This window comes from Schistocerca serialis, chromosome 8 (assembly GCF_023864345.2).
Source record: "Schistocerca serialis cubense isolate TAMUIC-IGC-003099 chromosome 8, iqSchSeri2.2, whole genome shotgun sequence".
Taxonomy (NCBI): Eukaryota; Metazoa; Arthropoda; class Insecta; order Orthoptera; family Acrididae; genus Schistocerca; species Schistocerca serialis.
In genome coordinates, this window is record NC_064645.1 from 45,229,108 (window position 1) to 45,256,809 (window position 27,702).

Genomic DNA, 27,702 nt, shown 5'->3' on the forward strand with positions numbered 1-27,702 from the left:
CCTGCCACTGCTTACGGCTTCCATCATTGCCATGTAATATCACTCTGAACACCAATTAAATACAGAACAGATAACATTCGTAACTCCTGGAACTTAATGACTCTAGTGCTTGTAGTGATGTGAAATTCCTGGGCGTCTATGAGTTGGGGAAAATGCCCAGGATAAATGCCTGGGGAAATACCCAAAATTCGTAAATTATCGGGCATTTATACATTTTAAAGATTAACTGGTAAACAGTGCTCATAAAATTATATTAAGCTGATGTTTTGTGTTCAAAAAGGTATTTTGTGACTTTGTTTTTAGTTATTAAATATTTTTTGTGTTAGTGTTCTTATTTCATTTTCACAGTAGTGTAATCATACAATAGTAGGTAAAGAAAGGAGCAGAGTAGAAAACTACAGTCTGTCTCAAATGTCACTATATCTGACAATAAAACATTTATTTTCCACTGAAAACAGTTTAACATTTAAGAATGATTTATCATCAAACAACACATGCCAGCCTTTGAATGCCGATTATTGTGCCATCAATAATCAATCTTCAATAATATTTATTTAGTGTATGTGGTGTGTGTGTGTGGGTGGGGGGGAGGGGGGGGGGGGGTTGTGGACTGTGAGATACAAGAGAGAGAGAGAATGAAGAGTAGAACTGGTAAAAGGAAAATGGGCATTATATACCATAAACGTTTGTCAGCAACATGTGCCTTTCTTTGGTACACAAAGTTGGAAAGCAAGTGAAAACATTTACTAACTGTTAATATCAGGTGTATCATCCCATCCCTTACTGTAAGTCATAAATTATACATTCTAGCAGTAAAAACTTTAAAAAGTACTTTTTTTATAAATGCCCAGAATTTGGGCATTTCAAAATGCTTTAATCAAATTCCCGGGCAAATGACCACTTACAAATGTCCTGCCCACTAGACATGTGCCTGGCCCAGATCTCTAAGTGTCTTCTGCTGCGAGTATCAAAACCCTTGCAGCAATTCCTGACAATAGCCTTTACATACAGACAGAAAAACACGTGGGGGACTGTGACGTATCTTAGCTCAACCGGTTCGACCAAATATTTATAAATTATGTACAGAAACCTTCCTTGTGGATCAGTGTGTCTATTAGTGAGGACCTTATCAAAATCCATGCAGTGGTTCCTAAGAACAGCCTTCAAATATAAGTGGAAGAAGGCGGTAGGGAAATTTAATTTGAAATATGTATAGAAGAAGAATCTATTTATATAAGTCCTGGTAATAATAATTTCACATGGCTCAGTGTCCAGGTGTAAGCCATTCAGTTGGATGTCGCTTCAGTGAGTTGCATCTCCTTTGCCAGTTATCCAATCAGTAAAAGGTTATCCACAATTTAACATGGAATGCAGAATATGTTTCATTTTGGGTGAATCTCCACACAATTGAGAGTTGATAAAGATAAAGGTACGTGTTCCAGCCAGGATTTGATTCCATGATCTTCCAGTTACTGGACACGTGCCTTACAGCTAGACCACCAAGCCTGGCACTAATGCTGCTTCAAGAAAGGAGACAAAAAATTTTAACATGGAATCTAAGCCAACTTCACTTCTGATGAATGTCCAACTGTGGAGAGGTAAATGCTTCGTAAAAAGACAAGAGGGAAAAAATCTATGTTCTGAGAAAAATTCAATCCTGTGACCTTTTGGTTTTTAGGGATGTGCTTTACCGCTAGACCACTGGGCCTAACCCTGATTCTGGTCAAGCACACCTGCTCTCTGGAGTTGCTGTGACATTTGTTGCACTGGATGGTAGTGTCATTGTTCTCACATTGACAGTGCCTCTTTTTTTTTTTGTCACGGTTCAGTGAATTTCCACAAAATTTTGATAAATTATATAGCCAAACATTCCTCATTAATCATAGAGAGAGAGAGTGCCTATGCATGGGTGTCTGTCCGCCCTGAAAAACTTTACATCTGGTTTAAACTCACCAGAAAACTGTGCCTAATTCATCAAGATACCAACACTGTGGAGGATAGCCAAACACAGACTATATTAAAATCTGGCAAAGATTGAAACAATCTAGAAAATTGTTGGCTAATTTTTATCTTATGGCATCTTTACAGTTTTATTAAGATTGGCTCATTTCTGATACCACAACAAGCAGCATGTAGGATAGGAAGAAAACTGCAGATTTTTATAATCAGTCTGGTGTAACATATAGAAGGTGTATGAAAGAAATAATATTACAAAAAAATGTTCAAATATGTGTGAAATCTTATAGGACTTAACTGCTAAGGTCATCAGTCCCTAAGCTTACACACTACTTAACCTAAATTATCCTAAGGACAAACACACACACATGCCTGAGGGAGGACTCAAACCTCGCCGGGACCAGCCGCGCAGTCCATGACTGCAGTGCCTTAGACCGCTCGGCTAATCCAGTGCGGCATCATATTACAGCAACCACCACCGTTTGACTGTGGATGGATCAGAGGGGCCATGACATGCATGACACCATGACGGGCACAAAAATCAGCAAAATCGGAAGAGGAAAATTGTGGACCATTATCAGTAACAAGAGTAGGGGGAAGGCCTTCAAAAGAGAAAATGCGAGCGAGAGTATTGGTGGTTGCCACGGTGGTAGGCAACGTGCAACGAACAATGAAAGGAAAGTTAGAGTAGGCATCAATAACGAGAAGCCAGTAAGTACCTAAAAAAGGTCCCGTGAAGTCAGCATGAATACGCTCCAGGGCTTCTCAGGCAAAGGCCACGGTGCCAAAGGTGACTTCAGGGCAGCGGCCTGTGACGCACAAGGGCCGCAGGCAGGCCCAGGTATGCAAAGATGCAGGTACCACAACACATGGCGAAGCATTTTTGGTGGAAAGGAGGATAACACCATCCCTAGCTGTGAGATGGTAACACAAAGCGTAGTAGTTCTGCAACGGATCAGAAGTCTTAGCAGACGGACAATCTGGCCAACCCATCTGAATAAAGCGTAAAACCCGGGAGAGGGTAGGGTCAAAACCCGTAGCAGCTGCCAGCCGGTCCCCAGTGATGGGGAACCCGTCCACAACCCACTGTTCGGCAACATCCAGTTGGAAACACAAAAGTTCGTCCCTATCAAATGGCAGATCAGGAACCGTGGGAAGGTGAGGCAGTGCATCAGAATTCGCATGTTGAGCCGTTGGCCGGAAATGGATCTCATAATTGAAATGAGACAAGTAAAGAGCCCAATGTTGGGGGCGATGTGCAGCCTTGTCGGGAAGTGACGTTGACGGATGAAACAAGGAAACAAGTGGTTTGTGATCCATAACAAGATGAAATTTGGATCCATAGAGAGAAACACCAAACTTATGATGAGCATAAATAATGGCCAAAGCTTCTTTTTCAATTTGAAAATACTTTTGTTGGGTATCTGTGAGCATTTTGGAGGCATAAGAAATGGGTTGTACCATACCACCAAAAAAACGATGCGCAAGGACTGCACCGACCATTGAGAGGCATCCGTGGCAAGAACAAGATGTTGGCCAGGTCGATAAGTAGCCAGGCACGAGGCCTGTTTCAGCATAGTCTTCAATTTCTGGAAAGCCACATCGCATTATGTGGACCAGTAAAAAGGCACGCTTTTATGCAACAGGCGATTCAACGGCTGAGCCATCGAAGCAGCAGACGATAGAAACTTGCGATTGTATGCTATTTTCCCCAAGTAGGCCTGAAGTTCCTTAACAGATGTAGGGCGAGGAAGGGCATCGATCACAGCAAAAGTATGCTGAAGCGGACGAATAGCATCCCGAGAGAGTTGAAACCCCAAGTACGTGATAGATGCCTGAAAAAATTTTGATTTCGGAAGATTACACTTAAGACCAGCAGTCTGTAAGACATGTAAAACTGTGTGGAGATTTTGAAGATGTTCGTCAGTGGTGGAGCCAGTGACAACAATGTCGTCCTGGTAATTTGTACACCCAAGGACAGTGAGCAATAATTTTTCCAAGGATCGCTGAAACAGAGCAGGGCCCCTGGCAACCCCGAATGGCAATCGTTGGTATTGATAGAGGCCGAAAGGCATGCTAAGGACCATAAATTCCCAGGAAGTAGCGTCAAGAGGAAGTAGATGATAAACTTCTGACAGGTCAAGTTTAGAAAAATACTGGCCTCCAGCAGGTTTAGTCAACAATTCTTCAGGTCCAGGCATAGGGTAGGTGTTGATAAGGCATTGAGCATTTACAGTGGCTTTGAAATCGCCACAGACATGAATATCACCATTTGGCTTAGCAACAACAGGAGAGGACCACTCACTGTAAGTGACAGGAAGCAAGACCCCTGAAGCAGTGAAATGATCCAGCTCTCGTTTGACCTGATCATGAAGGGCCACAGGAATGGGCCGATCCCAAAAAAACTTAGGCTGAGCAGTGGGTTTGAGCGTGATATGAGCTTCAAAGTCGGTTGCACGGCCTAACCCACGGGAAAAAAGGGACGATAATGTTGTCGACAAGTGATCCAATTTAGCATAAGGAATAGCATCAGAGACGATATTGACAGAGTCATCTATGGAGAAACCAAAAACGCGAAAGGCATCGAATCCAAAAAGATTGTCCGCGTTACTATGGTCAACCACAAATATTGTAACAGTGTGAATGATAGATTTGTAAGATACCTCAGCATCAAATTGTCCCAAGAGAGGAATCTTCTGTTTATTGTAAGTCCGTAATTGCCTAGTCACAGGTGACAGGATTGGAGAACCCAACTGAAGATACGTCTGAGAATTGATGATAGTGGCAACAGACCCAGTATCCACCTGCAAGCGAATATCTCGACCACGTATTTAGACAGTGATGAATAACTTCCCTGAAAGGGAAGAAGTACAATTGACAGACAATACAGAATCAGAATCAGCGTCATGTTCATGAACATCATGTATGCAGCCGGATTTACAAACGGATGACACATGACCCTTTTTTTTTGCATTTGTGACACACGGCCCAACATTGTGGACAATCTTCTCATGAATGTTTCGTAAAACACAGTGGACATGAAGGAAGTTGCCTTGGGTTTTGCTGCAGTTTCTTAGAGGTTTGCATACGGTTAGGCCAAGGCTGTGCTTGTGAGCATACTGCGGCCACGGCGGCCGGCGGGGACAGCATCCCACAAAGGTTTTATTTCCCCGAAGTTGCCCCATGCCTCTATTTGCACTCCAGCAGCGCGAGAAATTTCAAAAGACTGAGTGATGGATAGGAATTCATCTAGAGTCAGATTTGCCAACTGAAGGGCACGTTGCCTAACTTCTTTGTCGGGAGTCGATCAGATAATAGCATCCCGTACCATGGAATCGGTGTAGGATTCTTTGTGAACTTCAGTAACAAATTAGCAATTTCTACTGAGGCCGTGAAGTTCAACAGCCCAAGCGCGATAGGATTGATTTGGTTGTCTTTGACAATGATAAAAGGCAACACGAGTCTACCACATGCGTTTGCTTTTGAAAATAGACGGACAGAAGTGAGCACATATCAGCAAAGGACAAAGGCACAGGATCTTTCAAAGGAGCCAATTGTGACAACAACCGTTACATTTGAGGTGAAATCCATGAAACGAATAGAGACTTACATGTTTGTTCATCCGTGATATGAAATGGCAAGAAGTGCTGTCGAAGACATTTTTCGTAATCAGACCAGTCTTCTGCCATCTCATCTTTATGAGGAAAAGTAGGTAGAGTCGAAAACAAGAGACACACTGTATTTGATGCCGCGACGATATCACGAATTGCATTTGTGAGAAGCATTAGCTGTTCTATGAGACCTTGCAATAGTTTCTCTAAAGTAGCCATGGAAACATGTGGGTCAATGATGGAAAAGAAAAATCACTACCTCGTTGCCAATTGTAATAACATCAAGTTGAACAAATGTAATTCAAGGATGACGCAATACATGAAAGTCACAGATCAAGTAAACAGAGTAAGACGTGTGTACACTTTATCAGTCAAATCATAACTGAGTCCAAGTCTAGCGGCCGCTGGCTGGCTGGCTGCTTAGGTGGCGCTGCTACTTCATGGTTGGCAGACAGCGCCGCATGTAGAGGATTCACGTAACTGCGTGGTGGCACTTCGAAAGATCGGCGAGTCACAACACCTTCCATTACTTGAGAAGACATGTAAAAGGAGGATATTAGTGTTTTAACGTCCTGTCGACAACGAGGTCATTAGAGACGGAGCGCAAGCTCGGGTGAGTGAAGGATGGGGAAGGAAATCGGCTGTGCCCTTTCTAAGGAACCATCCCGGCATTTGCCTGAAGCGATTTAGGGAAATCACGGAAAACCTAAATCAGGAGGGCCGGAGACAGGATGAGAAGACATGTAAAGTTCAGTTGCTATGATTTTGGCCTAACTTAAAACATTCATGGTGATATTTAAATGTAGATTCAAAAAACAGGAGTATAGCTGAGGCAATCATGTAAATAAGGCTGACCAAGTGGTTGATAGTTAATCCTTCTAAGGAGCTAACAGAAAACTCCTGCACACCTACATTGTTACAGCCAGCTACTTTGGTCTGGCACTGCACATAGACTACAGTGCCAGCCTGTTCATAGTAGGCTGCACATATTTTCTATGTGTATTTTTTTGTCCTCTTACTGCACTTAGCATCAGATACTGATTCCCAAGCACTTCCAACATTGGAAACTATGCAGTTGGTGTTGGAAGACAGTTGCGTTTTTCATGAGGAAAATAGATGCCTTTGCTGAGAGATGGAAATACTCCATCCCATGCTAGTCATACCCATTGTTTGTATCCATGTTTGTAGACATGAATCAGACAGTTTATATATGACTTTGCATAGCACTTTTTAGTTAACCATTTGTCCAAGGTGATATGTTTGAGTGCACTGCTGCCTTGGTTGTGTTTACTAGGTCGCTGGTCAGGAAAAGCTATTAAAAGGAAAATTGACTCAACACATGCCGACTGCAGGTGAAAGGTATAATACTATCAAATGACATACACAAAAAAGTATTACACACTATATCCTATCTGTTGTGAGGATGAGAGGTGGACGTGAGTGACTGCACTTCCTTTTTCACCTTCACCAACATATTCCTATCTCCTTCTCAAAGGAAGAAACAATAGATCTGAAAAGTTGAATACTGTGTGCACTTTTGTATGCGTCTGTCAGCATTACTATATGTTCCACCTCTTTAAAGTAAGTACTTCCCAGCATTTATGTCCTGTACATTTTTAGAATACATATCAATTTAGTCTGTGCTCTCTTTCTTCCATTCATTTTCAATATTACAATTTATTATAACCTGACAGCAATTTGTGAGGAAATTGTTGTTATCATTAATTATAAATAACTTGAAAATTGTACATTAGATATCAACAATTGGATATTCTCTTTATCTAACAATCATAAAATCCTTTATGAGATTGCTGTTTTTCACTATTTGTTTATTTATTTCATGGTGTTGGATTTTGAATAATATGTTATTTGATTACTATCTTTCTTTGTCTATATCTATTTCTCTTTTCTCTTTTTTATTATTGAATCTGAAAGTCATATGCTGCAAAATTTTTCCCCTTGCATGACGTTGTACGTTTATTTAGGATTTGTACTTTAGCCTTATTGGTGTCCATAATAAATGTATTTCATCATTCATTTTAAATTTTATAATATAAAGTTTACCTCTACAACTAATCGAGGCACTTTATGTATTATTGTGCATTAACAATGGAAGGATGACATACACTCCTGGAAATGGAAAAAAGAACACATTGACACCGGTGTGTCAGACCCACCATACTTGCTCCGGACACTGCGAGAGGGCTGTACAAGCAATGATCACACGCACGGCACAGCGGACACACCAGGAACCGCGGTGTTGGCCGTTGAATGGCGCTAGCTGCGCAGCAATTGTGCACTGCCGCCGTCAGTGTCAGCCAGTTTGCCGTGGCATACGGAGCTCCATCGCAGTCTTTAACACTGGTAGCATGCCGCGACAGCGTGGACGTGAACCGTATGTGCAGTTGACGGACTTTGAGTGAGGGCGTATAGTGGGCATGCGGGAGGCTGGGTGGACGTACCGCCGAATTGCTCAACACGTGGGGCGTGAGGTCTCCACAGTACATCGATGTTGTCGCCAGTGGTCGGCGGAAAGTGCACGTGCCCGTCGACCTGGGACCGGACCGCAGTGACGCACGGATGCACACCAAGACCGTAGGATCCTACGCAGTGCCGTAGGGGACCGCACCGCCACTTCCCAGCAAATTAGGGACACTGTTGCTCCTGGGGTATCGGCGAGGACCATTCGCAACTGTCTCCATGAAGCTGGGCTACAGTCCCGCACACCATTAGGCCGTCTTCCGCTCACGCCCCAACATCGTGCAGCCCGCCTCCAGTGGTGTCGCGACAGGCGTGAATGGACGGACGAATGGAGACGTGTCGTCTTCAGCGATGAGAGTCGCTTCTGCCTTGGTGCCAATGATGGTCGTATGCGTGTTTGGTGCCGTGCAGGTGAGCGCCACAATCAGGACTGCATACGACCGAGGCACACAGGGCCAACACCCGGCATCATGGTGTGGGGAGCGATCTCCTACACTGGCTGTACACCACTGGTGATAGTCGAGGGGACACTGAATAGTGCACAGTACATCCAAACCGTCATCGAACCCATCGTTCTACCATTCCTAGACCGGCAAGGGAACTTGCTGTTCCAACAGGACAATGCACGTCCGCATGTATCCCGTGCCACCCAACGTGCTCTAGAAGGTGTAAGTCAACTACCCTGGCCAGCAAGATCTCCGGATCTGTCCCCCATTGAGCATGTTTGGGACTGGATGAAGCGTCGTCTCACGCGGTCTGCACGTCCAGCACGAACGCTGGTCCAACTGAGGCGCCAGGTGGAAATGGCATGGCAAGCCGTTCCACAGGACTACATCCAGCATCTCTACGATCGTCTCCATGGGAGAATAGCAGCCTGCATTGCTGCGAAAGGTGGATATACACTGTACTAGTGCCGACATTGTGCATGCTCTGTTGCCTGTGTCTATGTGCCTGTGGTTCTGTCAGTGTGATCATGTGATGTATCTGACCCCAGGAATGTGTCAATAAAGTTTCCCCTTCCTGGGACAATGAATTCATGGTGTTCTAATTTCAATTTCCACGAGTGTATAACCTCTGTTTCAGTTCCTTCATCACCAGTGGCATTACATGTTTTATTGACAACTGTTTCGAGTATAACACTGCGGTGGCAGTCACCTTCTGCACATGTGAACCTTATCCAAGGTACGTATCTTGCTGTAGCTGAAATTGTGTGTAAGCCACATCAGTTCAGAATCATTCAAATCTATACAAGCTGAACACAATAGGAATATTAGTAAGACACCTACATCTGGCAAAACTTGACCTGTAATATGAACTGACATGAAATGGCAGTGAAAGGCATTGTGTCTTACTATTTGTTATATTGTAAAGAGCCCACCCATTAGGGAGTTAATGACAACAAGATTGTAGAAAGACATGATTATTATGAAACTTTTATTTAAAGAGGATTTATTTAGTTATGGGTGGGGATGTGGGTGTGGGGGAAGGAGGTGCCAACCAGTAGTTAAGCAAGGGAAGTAAGAATAATCTGTCCAACAGAAAACTATTTTGCATGCACTTACTACGTACTGTGCCTCTGTCAGATTGTCAGTGGAGTGTTTGTGTGCTCATCACATTCCAGAATTTACCCTCGGCAGATAGCTAGACTTCTTGCATCTTGATATTGGCCTGACTCTGTGAGGATTTGTTATGAAGACTGTTGGCAGTGTGAGCAACCTGGTGATGTTCATTGAACAAAACAAGCCGTGAGATAATAAATATACATTAATACTGCTGCAATGGTTCTCACTAATATAAACAAGAATCAGCTGTGGAGTTCAAATGTACCATCCAGTTGCTTGCACACTTACCTGAAGGTTCCAGTACAGAGGAAAGCCATAAGCAATTCCAATTAACACACCAAAAAAGTGTGGCTTAGTAAAACAAATATCAGAGCTCTTTTTGTATGAAGCATTGCGCACTGCCATTAGCTACAGTTCTGCTTAGATAATACAATAAAATTCATCAAACAGTCGAATGTCCAGGATGGAATATCAACAATATTGTGGAAAGGATAAATTGCAACTTACTGTAAAGATGGCACACTGAGTTGCAGACAGGTATGACAAAAGGACTGTCACATATTTGAGTTTGCAGCCGAAGTCTTCTTCATAGGGAAAACAAACAAACAAATACACACATGCACTCATGCACAAGCAAGCACTCGTTATGCACTAATTACTGCTACCTCCAACTGAATGCAACTGTATTTCATCAAACGGAATCTGCAGACTAGAGTGGGGTGGAGGGATGGCAGGGTATGGTTGGGGAGGAGAGAAGACAGCACTACTGTGTGTGTGTGTGTGTGTGTGTGTGTGTGTGTGTGGTTTGAGGTTTTCGGGTGCTAAACAGCATAGTCATCAGTGCCCAAATGCATAGAAACAGGAAAACATGCGGTGAAGGGACAAAGACAGACAGCGAACAAGGAGAATGGCTAAAAGACACAGAACTGACGTGGTTCCAAATCCTCACACACAGAGGCAAAACAAGAAGAGAGGAAATGCACTAAAAAAGGAAAGGAAACACAGGTAAAAGAGAACAGAAATCGAAGTGAAACAAGTAAGTAATTGTGACTGGCGGACCTCTTACCTAAAACCTGTGTGAACCAGTCACCCAGCGGCACATTAAAATCCTCTCCCAAAATTCCGAGGCAACAAATTGGACAGGACACAAAACTGTAAGACCTTAACCACAGTCATTGCGTCATCTTGCAAAATAGAGGGCAAATCCAGTGGCAAGGAAACCACCTCCCTCTGGTCAGAGAATAAAAGACAGTCAAGTAAAATGTGGTGGACAGTAATCTGGACACCACAAGCACTGCAGATTGGGGGGTCCTCCCACCGGAGTAAAAAAACCATGCGTTAAGGGACTGTGCCCGATGCGGAGGCAAGTGAGAAGAACCTAATCCCACCTGCATGACTGGTAGGACATACACCATGGCCGTGTGGTGGCCTTGACCAGACGCAGCTTATTTTCACCGACTGCCAGCCTCTCCTCTTCCCATTGACGTATAACACAAAAACACAAAAGGGAGGTAACAGCATGGAGGGGGACGGCACATTCAACAACGTGAGGGAGGGAACATGCATCTTTGGCAGCCACATCTGCCAGTTTATTTCCCCTAATACACACCTGCCCCAGCCCCCAGCAGAAAGAAACCTTCTTCCCCTGCTGTTACAGGTGGAGTAGGGCATCGTGGATGTTCTGGACGACCGTATCCGCTGGGTACAAGTGGTGCATGGTCTGAAGGGCACTCAGGGAGTCAGAACAGATGACAAACTTAAGACTGGGAACACATCTCATCTGCTCCAGTGCCCGCAAGATCGCAAACAATTCGGCATCAAAGATAAGATGGTAAATGCCGCAGGAAGCCGTAACTTGACGACTCGATCAGGGAAAACAACAGCACAACCAACAGAGTCCCCCTGTTTAGAGCCATCTGCAAATACTGCTACTTGGTCGGGATGCTGGTTTAAAATATCATAAAATCAGGAGGTAAAAACAAACGCAGGAATGCAGCTCCACTAGTACTCTGACAAGTCTAAAAGGACGCTGAGCCTCTGGAGCAACCAGGGAGGCAGGCGGGTAGAACCCTGGAGTTGGGGTGCCACACGCTCCACACCAAGGGACTCTAGCAAATATTTGGCATGACTGGAAAAGAGACGTTCCATAGGCAGTCAGGCAATGGTAGGGTACGCAGGGGAGGTAGGACAGGCAAGGAATTGACACACCCATCGCACCATGAGGAGTTTCCGCCGGATGGCGAGCGGTGGTTCCCCTGCCTCAGCACAAAAGCTGGGGGTAAGACTGGTACGGAAGTTACCAGTGGCCAACCTGATACCCTCATGGTGTACTGCATCAAGAATCTTCAGATATGAAGGCCACACTGACCCATACACGGTGCATCCATAGTCAAGACGCGACTGGACGAAAGCCCTATAAAACTGCAGCAGACACGCCCGATCTGCTCCCCAGGACCGATGGTTCAGACACTTCAAAATATTCAGTGCCTTCAGTGCCCACACCTTGAGGTCTCTAAGGTGCGACAAACCACGACAACTTGGAAACAAAAGTGAGGCCCAGGAACCTGACAGTGTTGCTAAAAGGAAGAATGGTGTCCCTCCTCCAGTGAATCGAGTGAACTTTTCCCCTTCTCTGCGCTTCTGCTTCTCCGCTCTACATTCCTCCTATCCCTTTTACCTCTCCCACAGCCCCCTGATGTTGCATGAGGAAGCCTTTTCCTGCCACCATCTAATACCTGCACGCTCTGCCAGGCAGCTGACCTCTCTGCTCCCACCCAAACCCTGCTGTTCCTCTTTCTTCTCTGTTCCAATCTAAATTTCTGTTTCAATTTGATGTGACACAGTTGCATTCTGGTCAGAGAAGTATGCATGAGATGTGCTTGTTTGTAGGAATTGTGTGAGTGTGTGTGGGTTTTTTTTTGCCGAAAGAATGTGTAACAGTCCTTCCGTCATACCTACCTGCAACTTGACGTATCATCCTTAAAACAAGTAGCAATCCAGCCTTTTCAAAATATTGTTAGTAACATACATCAGTAATTTTTATTGTGTTGAAGGAAAATTCAATTAAGAAAACAAATAAATTGTCAGAATTGTTGACAAGCACCCACCTACAGGATGCAAAATGTGTAGTACTGCAGATAGAATTAAAAAGGGGAACACTGCCTAGCTTTCAGTTGCTGCTTTCTCTGTATATCATCTTCAGATAGACTGGGGAGAGGCCACTAGCTCTGAATTTCTTTTTTAAGCCTGAATTCTTCAGCTTTATTTAAAGTTCTCAGTTTAATTGATAATTTCAGAACTGAAAAGTATTGTCTTGCCCCTCAGTGATAAATCGGATAAATCATGTACAAAACAGGTAACCAGCATAATATATCTCAATAGAGGGCACAATCAAATCAATGTCCCTAATGGTGAATTCCTTCCTTCCTTCCTTTCTGCCTATCGTATTGACAGCATCAGCAAGTCATCTACATTGCAGAGAGCTTGGCTCTGTAATCCAGATTATGAAGATGGACTGACCCTCTAAAATAATGGTCTTAATTTCAAGATGTCCTATGTGACAACAGATTGTAATGATACTGAGTTGAAACATTGTCATTAGTAGGGCACCTCAGGGATATCTGTCACATCTTCTCGGTATTATGCTTACTAAGGTATGTGAGGCTGCGACCGTGTTGACTTGTCCTTTCAGAGTAAACTGTGACAATAGCGCCATACTTAGCAACCAAATACAACCTCTCGCTCGTCAAAAGATCTGTACCTAAAGATTGGAAAGTTGCACAAGTCACACCAATACTCAAGAAAGTTTTTATATCCCACCTGGAAGGCGGTGTTCATAGAGCACAGCGCCAGGTAGAGGGCACTGTCATCGGTTTCGTCGTAGTGCCAACTTATAAACATGCCGTGGCATCGTTGCTGTTGATACCACATCCCTCCCCCCTGAAATGATGCACCATCATTGAGTATGGCTTCTGACCGTGGGTGGGGGGACCCTGGGGCAGTGCAACTGAGGGGGTGGACAGCAGAACTGCCAGGGTGTGCTGTCCACCCGCAACTCCGAATTGCTTGTAAGGGGGTGAGGAGGTGAGGAAAACGCCATGTGGAAAGCATGCCCTGGCCGCGCATCGCTACTGGTTATGCTCAAATGAGGAGGTGGAGCAATGATGTTTATGGGCGACGGCAGTGGCGTGATGGCAGCCTCAGTGTCCATTGTTTCTGGTACCACAGAGCAACACAGTGGCGGCAGCCACCGCCGCTCTCAGAGGTAGGGTCATGGTGGCAAGAGGCGCCAGTCTGGTGCAGGTGGCCGGACTGGTGGCGGCAACAATGGCAGGCACGTGTGCGGAGGAGTGAGTGGCGGAGGCATGGACAGAGGCGTCGGAAGCCGAGAGGCCTCCAATTCTGCCAGAAAACAGCCAGCAGCAGAAAACCGAGGACGGCACAAATGTATCTGGTACCAGTGTTGTATGACAGTGCTGGAGGGACAAGAAATGAGAAATAAGGTGCAGCCGAGCTGGCGAAGAATGCACCCCTGCTCCCAGCGCTGCCTGCCAGAGAAAATGTGAAACAACACCAAATCATGCGGCGCCAAGCCAGAACAAGGCAAAGCAGCGGGAGCTTGCGGCGGTGGGTGCAATAGCTGCAGGAGCGACGCTGGGCACGGCCATGTAACAATTCTGCTGGGGAATGTGTGCTGCCTGGCTGAGAGCAATAGGAAGCAAGGGAAGTCCAGAGCACACACTCACAAGAGTGCGTGGTGCGCAACTTGCTCATCTGTGATTTAAACGTATGCACAAAGTGTTAAGCCTTGCTGTTCGACTGGGGGTGCAACGAGGTTGAGGTCAGATGGTGAATGCCATTAGCAGCACAGAACTTTTCAAACTCAGAGGACACGAATTGGGGTCATTGTTGGAGACAATAACTTCACCGAGCGAGGTGGCGCAGTGGTTAGCACACTGGACTCGGATTCAGGAGGACGATGGTTCAATCCCGTCTCCAGCCATCCTGATTTAGGTTTTCCGTGATTTCCCTAAATCGTTTCAGGCAAATGCTGGGATGGTTCCTTTGAAAGGGCACGGCCGATTTCCTTCCCCGTCCTTCCCTAACACGAGCTTGCGCTCCGTCTCTAATGACCTCATTGTCGATGGGACGTTAAAACAACACTAACCTAACTAACTAACTAACAATAACTTCAGGAAGGCCTTCAAAGCAAAAAATATACGTCAAAGCCCGAATAGTACTCACAGACAGTAGAAGACATAGGTACAACAACAGGAAAGTTCCTGTACACATCGATAACTATCAACCAGTGGGAATCCCAGAAAGGACCCGCAAAATCAATATGAACATGCTACCAAGGCGCAGTAGGAGTCGGCCACACAAAAAAGCGCAGGTGGGGAGCAGATTGATGCTCCGTGCAAGAGCGACAGTTTGCAAGCAAATTCTGAATATTTTTATCAATGCCGACCTAAGTGCAGTAACAACGCGCTAATTGCTTCATCCGCACTATACCCCACTGACCAGTGTGCAGTAAACAGAGAATTTACTACTGCAACGAACAAGGTACAACCACACGAGACTGATCATTTTCAGTTTGTAACAAGATAACACCATGGTGTACAGACAAGTTGTGATGTTGCGCAAAGTAACGTCGAACGAGTGGATCCAGAATCTGGATAGCAGATGGAGGCAATTGGGTATGAATATACTGCAAAAGAATCTGAAAAGAAGCATCAGCAGCTGTCGCAGCAGCAATGCAACGAAAATCCACCGGAAAACCATCCGCTAATTCCTTATCTTGTGAATCAATAAACATGCAGGACAGTTTGGAAGAATCAAACACTTTGTCAGGACTGATAAGCAGACAAGACAAAGCATCAGCATTGCCATGCTGGGCCGTAGGCTAAAACAATATTTCGTAATGGTAGTTAGACAAAAACAAAGACCATCGTTGCAATTTTTGTGGAGTACAGGCTGGAACCGGCTTTGACGGGTGGAACAACGATGACAAAGGCTTATGGTCGGTGACCAAATAGATCTTGCGACCGTACAAAAAATTGTAACTTTGTCACTCCATAGACAATAGCTAAGGCTTCTTTCTTGATTTGAGAATAGTTTTGCTGGGCAGAATTGAGCAACTTAGACGCAAAAGCGATCGGACGATCGACAGCATTTAATGCAGTGTGAGAGAACCACCCCGATGCCGAGAGAAGATGCATCGACAGCCAAAACAACTGGTTTGGAGGGATTGAAAGGAATCAAACAGCAATCACTCAACATAGCAGATTTGAGCTTGTGGATAGCAGCGTCACATTCCGAAGACCAAAGGGAATGTTCTTATGCCGAAGGTGATGCAAAGGTGCTGAAATCTGCACTGTATTTGGTATAAAACGAATATAATATGTAATCCTGTCCAACACAGACTGAAGTTCTTTCAAGTTCCTGGGTGCTGGCAACTCTCTAATTGCACTGAGTTGTGACGGTGAGGGGTAGATATCCTGTCCATTAATCATATGTCCTAAATACTGAATCTCAGTTTGAAAAAATTTGCATTTGTCTCTATTACACTTTAGTCCTGCCTGCAAAAGTACAGTAAATAAGGCACGCAAATTGCCCAAATGTTCGTCAGGGGTTCGACCTGATACAACTATATCGTCCAGATAATTGGAACAACCAGGGACAGTGGCACACAACTGCTGCAAATAAGACTGAAAAATAGCATGAGCCAAAGCACAACCGAATGGAACACGGCTAAACTTGAACAATCCAAGGTGCGTGTTGATCACAAAATAGCGCTACGACTGTTCGTCGACCGGAATCTGAAAGTATGCGTCCCGCAAGTCAGTCTTGGAAAAGAGTTTTGCCACACCAAATGTATCAAAAATGTCTTCAGGATGCGGTAAGGGAAACATAGCTACCACTGTTTGGGGATTTGCTGTAGACTTAAAGTGAGCGACACCGGTTTGGTTTCTTGGCACACACTAGAGGCAAAGCCCATGGTGAAGCAGAAACAGGTTCAATGACACCACTGTCTTGCAAATGTGTAAGTTCAGAAGCTATGGCATCATGCAGTGCATGCAGTACCGGGCATGCGCGCCAAAAAATAGGCATAGCATTGTCTTTAACTACAACAGGTGGCGCAATGTTCGTGGCACAACCAAGGCCATCAGACAATAGTTCAGCAAAATCATCGCATAGTGCGGCAACACTGTCTGCATAGTCACTAGCATTGATGCAAAGTACATTGTCCTGAATTGCAAGGCCAAAAAGTTCAAATGCGTCCATGCCAAAAATGTTCGTAGCATCACTAGAGCGGAGCACATGGATAAATACTGTGTGGGTCGTCACAACATATGTGGCTTGCTAACTACACATGCCAAGCACTGAGATTTCCTGTCCAGTAAATGCAGTCAGTGTGGAATGCGAATTACAAGGCAGGAGTGAACCAAGCAAGTCATACGTTGATTTGTTCAGTAAAGAAACTGACACATCAGTGTCCAGATGCATGCGAACAGAATGTCCAGAAATGTTCAAAGTCACAAAAAGTTTCCTAGCATCACGCTGAATGCAAGAGAAAGTGTCTGGCAAAGCTTGGTTCATACAACGAACTGTGAAAGCATATGAAGCAGAAGGCTTTGAATAAATGGCATTAATGTCCATAGACTGATGTAAATCATGATCATGGCAGTTGCCATTTCGGTGACACCCATGCGAGTCACGTGAATGGGAGACAAATTCGTAATTCTTGTCTCTCTTACTGCACACAGCTTGTGCATGTCCTTTCTTATTACAAAAATAACACTTTGCTTGATGGGATGGGCAACTGTCCCGTGGGTGGGCATGAAAGCAGTCCGGGCATGATTTCAGTTTCTTAGTGGGTTCCTGGTTTGAAACGTGTTTATTTGCACGCGACAGCGTAGTGTGGCTGGCTGGGCTGGGTGCAAGGGCACGTATTGTGCCGAACTAACAGTACACACACCCGGGGTCACGTCGAATGCAGAAGTAGCCATGTCTTAAGTATCTTGTCTGTCTAGCAAGTCTACTAATTCCTGCAAAGATGGGTTTTTAAATTTGAGGATTTGTTCACAGATGCGGTGATTCACCACATTCTGCGCAGTAGCATCTCTACTCATTATATCTACATATGAGCGTCCACATGAGCAATTAAAGTCACAATCAGATGTTAGTCCCTGAAGGTCCGCTAACCAAGATTTATTCAACTGAGTAGGGCCACGCCGGAGGGGAAAGAATTTGTAGTGTGCAGCTACCACATTGACACTATCACGGAAGTGGGTGTTCAAAGCATCAATCACTTAGTCATAAGTTTTAGTGTCTGGGTGTGTGGTGGGAAACAATTTGATGAGCACATGGTATAACACAACACCCGCATTGGCAATGAAAAAGGCAAGCCGCTCTGTACCTGGTATGTTGTATGCTGTGAAGTGTGCCTTGAGCTGGGCAATGTATTCTGGGCAGTGTTCAGTGTCAGGATTGAAGGCACGAAGTGGCAGCGCTGATGGCAGCGCCGAAGTAGCTGCAGTTTGTAGCATCACCAGTCCATTTATGGCAGCTGCGTCATTTGCTGGGACTGAAAACGTACAAGATCGGACAGCGAAGCATGTTCCCGTGGCGAAGCCATGGTTTACACAAATGTAAGTCTTATACTAAGGCTAGCACGAAAAGAAAGCAGTACCGAGCAAAAAACGAAATGACAGGGAAAACCTTGTCGCCAACTTTTGTATCCCACCTGGAAGGTGGCGTGTAGATAGGAACAGATGCAGGAAAAATACGTCATTACATCACGTAAGTAAAAGTGGTTTACTGGAGCCTGAATATATATACAGAGGCATACATAACTTGTACAAATGAGCACAGTCTCAAGCTGAAGCTAAGTGTCCCGGCTGTCTGCTCTTGATCAAAATGGGCAGAATCTGCAGCCGAGCTCGTAGAGCACAGCAGTAGAGGGCGCTGTCATCGGTGTCGTCATAGTGCCAACATATGAACTTGACGTGCCATCATTGCTATCGATACCACAAAAATAAATATGAGCAATTCACTGAATTACAGACCCATATCACTCACTTTGATTTGCAGTAGGGTTTGGGAAGATATAATGTGTTGAGCACTATGAATTACCTTGAAGAAAATGATGTATTGTCATACAGCCAATACGGATTTTGAAAATATTGTTCCTGTGAAACAATACTAGCTCTTAATTCTCATGAAGTAATGAGCGCTATCAACAGGCATTCATATCTTATTCCATATTTTTGGATTTCCAGAAGGTTTATGATACCATTGCCGACAAGGAACTTCTAACCAAATTGTGTGCATATGGACTATTAACTCAGTTGCACAACTATATTAGTGATTTCCTGTCAAAAAGGTCACAATTTGTAGTTAATTGACAGAAAGTCACCTTGTAAAACAGAAGTAATACATGGCATTCCCCAAGGAAGAGTCATAGGCCCTCTGCTGTTTCTGCTCTACATAAACGATTTAGGTGACAATCTGAGCAGCCCTCTCCGATTATTGGCAGATAATGCTGTCATATACCATCTAGTAAAGTCATCATATGGTCAAAACCAGTTGCAAAATTATTTAGACGAGTTATCTCTGTGGTGCAAAAAATGGCAATAAGTGTGAGGTCATCCATATGAATAATAAAACGAACCTGCTAAATTTTGCTTACACAATAAATCACAAAAATCTAAAGCCTGTAACTTCAACTAAGTACTTAAAGATTACAATTATGAATAACTTAAACTAGAGCAATCACATAAATAATGTTTTGAGAAAGCAAACCGAAGACTGTGATTTATTTGCAGAACACGCAGAAAATGCAGCAGGTCTACTAAAGAGACTGCATATCCTACACTTGTCCACCCTTTTCTGGAGTATAGCTGTGCTGTGTGGAATCCACATCATATAGGATTGATGGAGGACATTGGGGCAGCCTACTTTGTACTATTGCAAACTAGCAGAGAGTGTGCAACGGGTGTGATAAGGGAACTGGGGTGACAGTTGTTAAAGCAAAGCTGTTTTGTGGCAGTATCTTCTCATGAAATATTAGTCACCAACTTTCTCCTGAGACAATGAAAATATTTTGTTGGTGCCCACCTACATAGGGAGAAATGATCATCGCAATAAAATAAGAGAAATCAGAGCTTACACGGAAAGATTTATGTGTTTGTTTTTCATGCACACTCTTTGAGAGTGGAGCAACAGAGAAACAATATGATGAAGATGGTTTGCTGAACCCACTGCTAGGCACTTAACTATGAATTGCTGAGTAATCATGTAGATACATGTATGTAGTCTTGTGTGAACCAAATATCTGTTATGAGTTACAAGGAAATCTCCATGCCAGCGGCTTGGAAAGGCTGTTGAGTAGTACTAAAACCAAACTGATTAAACATATTCATATGAATTGTCAGCCTGAAGATGAAGTATCTAAGAAGGCAAAAACCTGTAGCAGTACCACATGTCAAGTCTGAGAAAGGGTTTAGAAAGCTTGGGAAAGATATCATGTTTGTACATACTAAAGATACTTCATGGTTTTGATGGAAACTGAACTTAGGTCTTAAGAATGGGATGGTAGTTGTAGAAACTATCAGGACTGATCCACTACCTTCATTGAAGATATCTGATGATTACTGAGTCATACAACAGACTAAATTATATCAAAGGAGTTGTAATGTGCAAAGAAATCATGTATCGCGGTAGAGATGAATGAAACAAGAGTGGGAGTGTCTGGTTTTCACTGATGTTAGAAGTGATACTAAGAAGGGAAATGATGTGCTATGTAGGATAGTAATATTTGCATTGACAGTTGTCATTCTGGTATTCCCAAGTTGTATTACAGCAAGTTTTATTTGCCCAGCTCTTTGAGATGTTGTATAAACCACATTTTGGTTATAGCACACTTGTGTGTAATGACCAAGAAATTTATGGCAGTCATGCAGAAGCTGTTAATGAAGCAGAAATGATATATTTATCAGTGAACCAATGGAAAGTCAAGGATGGAAAACAAGAGTATTGTGAAAAGGATAGATTGCTACTCAGCATTCAGATGAGACTTTTAGTTACAGACAGGCACAATGAAAAGACCGATTTATATTTAAGCTTTTGGCTGAAAGGCGTTCTTCTGAAGTAGAAAACACACATACATTCATACAACCATGACCCAGACACACATGACCACTGTCTCTGTCTGCTATCCTCGACTACTCCAAAAACTCTACAAACCCTACCCCCCCTGTTCTCCCTGCTGGCCGCTCCATTGTATCCACAGGTCCAGAGAAGGCATTCTCTCTCTTTGTTTATCAGCATATCTTCAACCCACCACTTGTCCCAGTCATACGCATTGACTATGGCAGTGGCCAGTAATGAGACAGTGCATTTGCATTGTGAAGTTCAGATTCTTATCCAGCCATCCAAATTTAGATTTTTCCTAGCTTCCCAAAAATCATTGAGGCAGATGGCAGGATGGTTCCACTGAAAAGAACACAGTTAATTTCTATAATCCAAGCATGTGATCCATCCAGAAAGATCTCATCATCTGTAAGACATTAAATTTTAATCCATAAAAGAGAAATGCCTCCCTTCATAGCTTTTAATAATAAATATTATGAATTTCTGGCCACTAAGTCTCGTACCAGCACATGGCAGTTCCTACTTGCTCAATTGCACAAAAAAAGTTTAGTTTGATGATGAAAATAGTCAGTTTACTGGTTCCATTACCAGTTGTACAACTGACAACAGAACCAGTAAATCTATTGTTTTCAACATCAAACTAAATTCTATTCATGTAATAGAGAATTTTTTTTTTCTTTTATGTGTTAAGAATATACACAATATCATCAAAAGAATCTGGAGACACTTATGTAATGGAGAATTTACAAATAGATATCACGAGAATCAGACCCACCAGTATAAAAGGTGGTATTGAAATGGTAACAGCGGAATGTGTTGGCCAGAAGATCTCAGTGATTTTGAAAGTGGGCTAGTCATTGAATGTCACCTGAGTAACACATCAATTGGACATTTGAACTCTTCTAAAACTTCCCAATTCAACTGTTGTTTATGTGATTGTGAAGTGAAAATGTGAAGGAACTACCACAGCTAAACCAAGACCAGGTAGATTTCATGTGCTGACAAACAGGGACTGTCAGATGCAGAACGTGGTTGTAAAAAATTACATTAAATGAGCAAAAGCAAACACTTCTGAGTTAGTTACAAATAGTCTCGTTGGCACAATGACTGTGCATGGGGAGTTAGAAAGAATGGGGTACAGCGGTCGAGCAGCTCCCTGTAAGCTGCACATTTCTGTACTCAGTGCTAAGTGACATTTGAGGTGGCATAAAGAGCAATGTCACTGGGCCGTGGATGACTGGAAATGAGTGATTTTGAGTGGGAACTGTGGTATACCATGTGGCATCTGATGTAAGGGTTAAGTGTGGCAAATGCTTGGAGAACATTACCCACCATCATGTATAGTGCCAACAGCGAAGTTCTGATGAAGGGGATCGTGTTACAGTATGGGCATGGTTTTGTGGTTAGGGTTTGATCCCGCAATTGCACTTAAGAAAACACTAAATGTGGAAGGACATGACCAAATTCTAACAGCATTATATACTGTGTGCAGTAGAAGAACAGTTTATAAACAGTAATTGTTCATATCAGTATGACAATGCACTTGTCATTCTGTGTGGCAGTGATTTGTGGACAATAATATTTGAGGAGTATTTTTTGAAAAATTGATAAATCCTCAACATTCAAATTTTTGCAGTTACAGATCAAGCTTCATGCCACACATGACCTGTTGAAACAGTTTTGTTACAAGCCGATATTTGCTGTTGTTACTGGGTGTTGTAAACTACAAGTTCTTGCAAAACTTGATATTTGCCCTCAGCCAGTTAGGCAGAAGTCTATGAACACAAATTTGCTTTCCTGCTTAGAGACATGAAGGGAGAATAACAATGCAGGATGGCATTGTCAGTGATAATATGAGAGGATTTTTCAGCAAAAAAGGAAAAAAAAAGTTTAAGAAGAATAAGAAGAACATGAACTGTAGCCAAGCACTAGCCACCAGAACCAACAATTGAAATAAATTAGTGGTTTACACAACAACATTAACTCCAGATTATTGCTCAGTTTGAGCTGGCTTTATCAGGGAGAATATTATTTTGATTAAGTACAGTGTAGGGAGAAAAGGTGGCCAGACAGTACCTGTCTGTGCAGCAATGTTTCAAGCAACATCACGGATGTTCAAAGGCAGACTCTCAAAAGAAACAAGATCTGGAGAAAAATAGCCAGTTAAAGAACACACCATATGTTGCACAAATTTTATGCAAAAAAAGCTTTTTGCAGTAACAGAGGAAAATCCAAATATGATTAAAATATCTTTTTTATATATAAAACAGGACTGGCCAGTACCAGAGCTAGAGAGCTAGAGAGGTGAAGTATTCTGTTCAGAGCAGGTTTGGCTACACAAAGTGTGCCTTATGTTTTATTCCAGACCACAGAAAAATTAAAAGGATTGCTTTTTATACTTGGCTTAAAACAAAAAGACCGAAAGGATGCAAGAGAATAGCCTCTGCCCTATTAGATTTTTTCAGAAACCTGGAAGTGTTCCAGCCACAAAATGGTCTAAGTGAAATTAGTTTATTTCTGACTCAAAATAAAACTACAGTATTGAAGAGCACACTGATGGCCTTTATGGAAGAAAGCAGAAAGTTTAATGAGCTGGTACATTGATTCCCTATTTGTGGTTACAGCTATAAACCTGACAGAGTGCATGGTAGAGTAGATAACAACTGCCAGAAAAAGGAAGATAGTCTTTCACCAATTGAATATTATAAAGTTTTGGATCAATATGACATCATCAGAAGAATAAAATGAAGATTGGCATGCACAGCATGCACCAAAAGCAGTCCAATCTAAGAAACCTTTCAAAGTAACTGCTCAGTGAGTGATGGTCTGTGGCAAGTCTAATAAGGATGTATTGTATTCAGTATCAGTCACTTAAAATGGAAGTCCTGGAGAGGTTGATGTACAGAAATAAAAAAAATACAGCCAGGAAGTGATGATAGCTGCCACCTTGGAAAGGAAGAATGTGCTCAGAAAGGAAAAGAAAAAGTGTCCCATAAAACTTATGGTATGAGGCATTTTAAAATACCAGAATGAACAGAAGAGTTTTATAAGGACACTGGTAAAAGTAAAATATAGATTGTCAGTTTAGTATTGTTGTAGCCAATATATTGTGTTGTATTTCAATAGTGTTTGTTGCTACTGTGCACTTGTGCTTAAGAGTTGGATACTAAAGTACTATATTGTAGTACAATAATGTATTTATATGCAAAATGTAGAACAAAGTAGCTTTCTAATTAAATGTAAAAGATAAAAAAGAAATGGGAAAAATCAATTCAAATGTGTATGATAGCAAAACTTTCGCCTTAACATTTTTTACCAACTTTTGAAAAAAAATTGGGAACTTTGTGAATCTGTTCTGAAATAAACATTGAAAATTTTGGAAAAGGCAAACACTCAGTTGGAATTATGCCTGCAAAAGCTCTGTAGATTTTAAATTATGTAATTAATATTTCAGTATGATGTTTTAAAAATGCATTTTCCGAAAAATTTGCTTTTTTGCATTTATCAAGGTTTCAAAACATGTTCCTCATATCTGGAAGGAATAACCTGCCCAATGCCTCAACTTAAACCAATTGGAACACCTTTGGGATGAGTCAGAACATTGACTTGGCTCCAAATGCTAGTGTCTAAGATCATCACTACTTTCCCTGGTACCTACTCTGGAGCTAATATAGGGTGCCATTCCTCTACAGATGTTGAGACATCTCACTGAAAGTGTCCCCAGCAGAGTTCAAGCCATCTTAAAGGCAAAGGGTGGACATGCCTCATATCAACATCTAGTAATAGGTGTTCTGATATTTTTGATCAGATAATGTACATCTGCTGTTGCTCTAACAGTAACCATTAAAGATAAAATTAAATACTAATCTGCCTCACTTTTCCCCTTCCCACAGCTAAGACTCTAATTATTTTTTCCTGTACTTTTCCACAATTCCTGTCTCCTTACAGGTGGTGTCCTTGCTTCCCATTGTGGATGCTACCTTCGTGTACACAAATATCTTCCATTCCCATGGCCTTTTCAGCTATGGAACATTACCTGTCTCAGTATCCTACTGGCACCTGCCACACCACCTCCCCCCTAAATCTTTTGCACAACTAAATCCTGACACATAATTATTTCTGCTTTAAATTACAAATCCATAGAACTTCAAGGTTACTTCCATGCTATCTCCCTATGCCAGAGAGGTATGGGAAACCTTGAGCAATCCTTCCTGCTCTCCCTGAATCTTTTGTTTGTTCAGATTCATTGATGAAATCTTCATAATGAGTATCCATGCCAAAGATAACCTGTGATCTTTCCTCGAGAACCCTAAAACCTACTCTCTTAATAGGCTACACCTGACTCTTCCCAATTCTACAAGGTACCATGCTTTGACATTGACCACCATCACTATTATGGTTCCATAATAGAATCTTTCCATGTCAAAAGCACCAATTGTGGACTTGCATATTCATTTAAGATACAACACACACAAAAGTAATTTTAACACATAGCAAACATTTCAAGAGTCACTGTCTCATCACGAGTTGTCATTGTTTAAATTATCGGTCAGAAGTACTTTGACGTGCAAAGAAGCAATCATAAAGTAAAGTTATGTGGAGAAACAGTCCTTGTCTTACTTTAAAATATCCAGCTTCAGCGCACCTGTTCCATCTCAACACAGTACCACTTCTTTGTCCGAATGCCTCCTTTCTTCAGGACTTTATCCCAATGCATCTGCTTTTTGTAGAACCAGCTGATTTTGGGTACAATGGAACAAATAGGTTATTACATTCTTTTGATGTTGTGCCCTAACTTTTCAATGCACAGGACACCAACTGTATGAAATTATGAGGCAGTATTGCTTGCCAGGACTTATTTCAAGGAGAAATGTCAGTACTGTCAATAGACATACACCGTACAAGATTTTGGAACAAATAACTCCTTTCTCATGGAGGAGAGAGTGATGAATTTGGGAGGGTAAAAAGGAAGAGCAGCTCACTCTGGCCCAGTATTAAGACAACACTTCCATTGCAAGGTTGAGGATCTGCCCTCAGATCTCTCCCAAAGGTGAGCAAGCAATTGTGTATCATGATTTTATAATTTTATCAAGGGAAATTTTCTTAAGTGTACTAAATATGCAGGGATCACTTTATTATCACACTGTCTAAAGGTCTTGGTAAATTCCCTGGGAAAGATGATGAGAGGTATCCTGGATCTGAATTTGAAGAAGAACAATGTGTATTTTTGTTTCCTAGAAGAGCAACTGATTTTATGTTTGCACTCAGATCAGTAAAGGAAAAATATTCGGAGAAAAGAAAGGATGTGATAATAGTGATCTTGATTTTCAGAAGACATATGACAGTGTGCTGGGAGTGCTTAGAAAAGTAAAGTGCCCATAGGCTCTAAGCAAAAACTGAGGTGCTGTGTAATAACTGTGAGAGATAGAAGGTCAAAGTTTTTTAGAGCAAAGAGAGAGATTCTCCCCATTACTCATTGTCACACTCCTGGATACCATAGTGAAGGACATCAAAGAAATCATCTTGTATTCACAAATGATGTTGCTATTTGGGATGAAACCAACATGAAGGTACAGAGAAAATTGGATCTGTGGGACAGCATGTGGAATTTGGATTAACTGTATGGTGATGTGGAGGGGTGGGAGTGGAAGAAAATGGTGGCAATGTGAATAAGTAGAACACTCTCTCCATATAACTTATTTTTGCAGAGGAGAAGATATAGAGAATGTGAAGAATATCAGTACTTGTAATTTTGTGACAAGCGATGGAAGAGCCAATCTTGAGGTTCTTAACATGTTAAACAAAGGATCCCAATTCTTCATCCTAGCACAAAGACATCTCTGGGATAGGCAGTTCCTCTAAGAACAAAACAGACCTTGTTCAAGGCTTTCTTTCTGTTCATTACAATCTAAAGTCTGTTGAGGAGTGTCATAACCAAACATATGTAAGTCACTTGGAGGCATGTTAAATTAAATTCATTAGGTCTGCTTTACAAAAGACAAAAAGAGACAAGATCACAATCAAGCACATAATAAGAGATCTGCAAGTGGAAGTGACCACGGAGGAAAGGCTAAGTGCAGAGAGGCCGAAGTGGTTTGGTCTGTGAAATGGACGCAGCCTGAAATCCCCATTACTACTTGGAGAGGAATGTGCCAGGACAAAGACCATCCAAGAAAGAGGTGGCCAGATAAGTTTAAAGAAGACTTTGAAAAAGAAGTAGCATGAGATGCTGTGGTGAAGGTGGGAACCAACCAAGACAGAAACAGCAGTTTTTGAACACACACACACCAGCTGGAACAGCATTATGCAAACTTGGCATCCATATAACATTTCTGTCAAATTCATGTCCAAAAGGCATAGTTCTCTGTAAAATCTTAGTCGTGGTGAGCCCTTCTTCAGGAAATGTCACAGAATACCATAAAACCTTCTGCATACCTTTTTACTGTACCCTTCAGCCAAATGGTGTGACTGGTAGGACTGAGATACACATTTCACAATAATAATCATTTGACATAAGAACAGTCCTCAAACACAGTGTCTCTGGATGAATATTGCACAACTGAAATACAAACAGAAATGTCTCTCTTAGACATTGACTGAAATGTGCCTGCAATATGAAGTCCACAAGTTGTGCTAGGCAGCAAACCAGGAGTTGAGAGTGGCTGATGCAGCCTCCAACCTGGAACTAAGAATATGTCCTTGAGGATGACAGCACTTCTTGCACATCGGCAATTTGCAGAGGTGTTGGTGCAGTGATAATAGCAGCTGATGGGACAACAGTACTTCTCAGATGTCAGATGTTGGCACATGCCGGAGGTGTGGCTCGATGACACTGGCTGCCAGCGGGACGATGTGCGGTGTGACATGGCACCTGGGAGTGGTGGATGATACTCTGGCATAGCATCAGTGACAGGTGCTTCCAGTGAGGGTGATGACTA